Raw genomic sequence first — 4,375 nt, 5'->3', positions numbered from 1 at the left:
AGATCTCCTTTTAGTCATTAAAGCACATTGAGTCACTTTCTACTTCTCAGCCTCATGTATGTCTCCAGGGTGCTGTGAGAGCAGTAGTGGTGGAGGTGGTAGGAAAGAGGCAATCTGAGTTGTCTGGAGAAAAAGTAGGTTTGTTTATCAGTAACTTGAGTAGTTTATTTCAATGTGTTTTTAAAAATTCAAATTGAATTTCCATGTTCAGAACTGAATTTCAAGCATACAGGTAGACCTCACTTAATGATCATTCGTTTAGCGACTGTTCGAAATTATGATGGTACTGAAAAATGGATTCATGACCTGTGTCTAAAGTTATGTCTGTGTGATGGAATGGAATTATGAAGGCCAGGCTCAGGGAGAAAAACATTTTCTTAGCTCGCTGGAGGAGCGTGGGAGATACAAGAGGATGAGACTGGCACCTCCCTGAGGAATTCACAATGTTGTGGCTGGCTGACTTGGGAACTGGAGTTTCAGTCTGGGAAGATTCTTGCTGGTGGTTGTAGCTAATAAACATAGCTGAAGTGAATTTGCATTGTCTCTTGGAGTTCCTTGGGCTAGGCCTGACATCAATCTTCCCAAACTGAAACCCCAGCTCCCAAGTCAGCCAGCCACAACATTGTGAATTCCTCAGGGAGGTGCCAGTCTCATCCTTTTGTATCTCCCACGCTCCTCCAGCGAGCTAAGAAAATGTTTTTCTCCCTGAGCCTGGCCTTCATAATTCTATTCCATCACAGTCTGTGAACTGGAGAAGGAATGGCGCAAACAGCTTGGAGAATGGCATGAGTGGCCTTGGGAAGAAGGCCTGGTGCAGCCAGCAGCTGTCCTGCATACTGTAGGGTGAGGCTGGGTGTGCCTCATCAGCAGGGGGAGGAAAACAGCGAAGGTCAGCTGGGTGCGGCAGAGCCTGTGGAGTGCAGGGTGGTGGGGCAACTGGGGCTTTGCGCAGTGGTGAGGCGGCATTTTTCAATGGCAGTGGTGGGGCTGGGACTGAAGTAGAGGCCGGGGGCGGTGGCAGCTGGCTGAGACTGCTGAAGGCCCCGGGCCCCTACTTCAGCCCCAGCCCCAGTGCTGCCACTGCCGAATGCTGCTGTGCAGGGTGGCCAAAAGAGCATAGATGGGGGAGGAGATGGGGGGGGGAGTTGCAGCGCCCCTGCAGTGGTAAGCGCTGCTAGGCCAGGCTGGGGTGGCTGAGGCTTCCTGCAGCACGGCAGCTTTGTGCCATGCTGCTGGGCCAGGCTGTGGTGGCTGTGGCTTTGCACCACGCTGCAGCACGCCCCCAACTCACACGCGGCCTGCGCTGGGCCTCCCAGGGCCTCCCATAACCCTCCTGTGGCACCCCCACACTTGCTACCTGGGACTTCCTCCACTTAATGACCTGCAATTCCCAGTTAATGACAGCAACCAGGAGTGCCGGGACTGTGGTCTCTAAGCGATGGGGTCATGTGACATCTCTGCATCGCTTAGCAATGGAAATTCTGGTTCCCAGCCGTGATCGTTAAGTGAAGGCTATCTGTATATTTTTAAGCCTGAGAATCTGAGTAACAATATCATCCTTCCTTTACCTCAGTGTTGTCCAAACTTGGCCACTTTAAGATGAGTGGACTTCAACTCCCAGAATTCCCCAGCCTCATCTTAAAGTGGCCAAGTTTGGACAACACTGCTTTACCTCTTATAATATATTTTAACCTCATCCCACCATTTTAATCCAAAGACAGCATCCAAGTTCATGATTCTATTTTAGTATCTTGATAAAAACAAGTGTTCCACTGTTTATTGCTACGATTCTGCACAATGTATAAGATGGCATTCCCACTGTTTTCTTCATTTGCCTCAGGGTATAACTGGGTCCTGTGCAGTTCCTATGTAAGGATTTTCAATTATCGATGGAAATTCATTTAAGATGCCAACTGTTAAAGCAGAACTCTCTGCTTGCTCCCACCATCCCTCTAAAAATTAAGCCTCTGCTTTTTCCAATTAAATTCAGCAGCAGCAATTCGTTAGCATGTATTATTCCAGCTTTGGAATCCCAAAGCTACCAAGCCAGCAAATTAGAAGGTCCAAATGCCTTTCTGATGCCTATTTCAAACAGTCAGTTTAATGGCTGGATAAGTGCCTCTCTCCTCTGGAAATGGTTAGGAACATTGTCTCATTGTTTTCATGGATTGGCTATTAGAAGCCTGTGTAGCTCAGTGATAGAACTTTAGTTCTATCATTTATAGGTAGGGCTGGAATAATGTCTTTCTGAAACCTTGCTCTGCTGCTGCTCCTCGTAGTTCTAAGTATCTGGTGAAATGGACTGATGGAAGTATGAATAGCCTTGACAGTTAAGATGGAAGTGCTGCAGTGGGTGAGACCACTTTTTCCCCCTAGTTTGTTTTGAGAATCTAGAAGGCTTTCTTTGGGCTCAGCTGCATGTCCCACTAACTGTACCTTGAAAATTCCTCACTAACCATTTCTTATGGACATGTCCTCATAACTCAGCTTTCATCACATTTCCAAGCCATAGTTGGGGTTAATGTAGTATTTCCCATCTTCTCCCAACATAGCCCTTGCTCTATCCATGATTGTGACACTTGGTAGTGACATGGTGAAGACATGGCTGGGGCTGGGATTTGGTCAGCTCCTACTGGCCAACCTTGGCTGTGGTGGATATGCCCCCTTCTCTCCAGTTGAGGGGGCATGGCCATTTTATGTTGGGCAGCACGAGAGATCAGACACTAGGCATCTGATTATACATTTGCAGACTCTCTAACTACACAATAAGATAAATGGCCCCACCAACAGGCAGTGTTCAGTATTCAGTATTCAGCAATGGCTGAAGGTGTCATCTACCTACCAGTGCCTGTCAACAGTCTTTGGGCAGCTATTTTTCTTTTTAACAAAGCAAGAGAATAAGTGTGAGAAAATAATACAACAAGAAAAGCATGAGTGATCGAGCAGGCAGATAAAGCAGATAACTGAGCAAATGATACAGCCAGTGATGAAGCATAGGATGGGGCTGACAGGATGCCCTCCTGTTCAACCTCCTAAGACCCTCTTCTAACAATTGTTGATGGGGGGAGATCAAGGATTAAATGGAATGGCCTCCTGAATAGGGAAATTTCCAGCTGGTTAGCCTCAGAAGAATGCAATACGTTAAAAGAAGGTGTTGTGCAGAGTGCCACAGGGAGGCCGAGACTTCAAGAGCATATGGCACCTTAATCCATGGCCTTCAGGCCTTTTTGGTCAGGGCTAACAGTAAATCCCTACAAAACTATCCTTCATCTCAAAGGTGGTTTGACTCATTGAATTAGGACTAAGAGGACATGAGCTAAGATATTCACTGATCATAAAAAGAATCCATCAGTGAGCTGAGCTTGTTTGTGACTGTCTCTATTGTTGTGCATACACTATCATAATAAAGCTCCTTTTTCTTGAAGTTCTGCAAAGTTTCAAGATAGCCTGTTTTTCCATTGGTGGGAACTCTTGCTTCACCCATCTCCAGCCTCCATTGGTAAGAACTCTCCTTTCTTCTGCCATAAAATTCAACCTCCAAATTTTAGGGTGGTAGTTTAGTAGATAATCATGACCATTGCCTTGGAGGACTGAAGAGCAGAAATACTAGTGGTATGGAAGTGCCCTCTGATTCACAACAGTCCTTTAACTTTTCTTTATCTGCCACTTCCCGGATGGGTGAGTGTTACAACTCCCAAAATTTCCATGCAGCATAACTGATACTAAGAACCAGTTCTTAGAGTTGTTAGTTGTTGTTGTTTGTTAGATTTATGTCTTGCCACAGCAAGAACCCTATGAGGTAGGTTGGACTGAGTGAATGAGACTGGCCAACGTCACCCAGTGAGTTTCCACTGACTATGTCTCCTCAGTCCTAATCTAACCCTTAACCATTACATCACACTGATCCTCAGCAGATGTCCCAGCAGAGATGTCCCTGCATATTTGGGAGGTACAGATTGGGGAACACTGATGTAAAGACTCTGGATTTCTCAGCACTATCTGGACATGATGAGGACTCTGCAAAAAAGAACTAGAATACTTCCCTTGAGAGAAAGGCTATGACAGAGCTAGAGAAGTTTCAGAGAACAGCCTGTGTATGTATAAAAAATAATGAGCAACTGAAGAACTGGAGGTTTCTCCTTATTGCCATCACTCGGCAGCTCATTAAGCATTTCCTCATTGGGGTGAGCGACTGCCGGATGTAGGGCACTGTTTGAGGTCTTACATGAAAAGAAACATGCACACACGGATGAGTACTTATATAGATAAAGTTTCCTCTTATAAACAGATCAGCTTCCTCCGTTCTCTGCTGACGCAGATATGGTCGGGGGAGGGCAGAAGTTGGCAAGAATATTTATTAGTCCCATGCTAAGCA

Source organism: Python bivittatus, unplaced genomic scaffold, assembly GCF_059951505.1.
Source record: "Python bivittatus isolate LINGU-HERP-01145 unplaced genomic scaffold, Pbiv_v1 ctg000220_np1212, whole genome shotgun sequence".
NCBI classification, from domain to species: domain Eukaryota; kingdom Metazoa; phylum Chordata; class Lepidosauria; order Squamata; family Pythonidae; genus Python; species Python bivittatus.
This window is presented reverse-complemented; position numbering follows the sequence as displayed.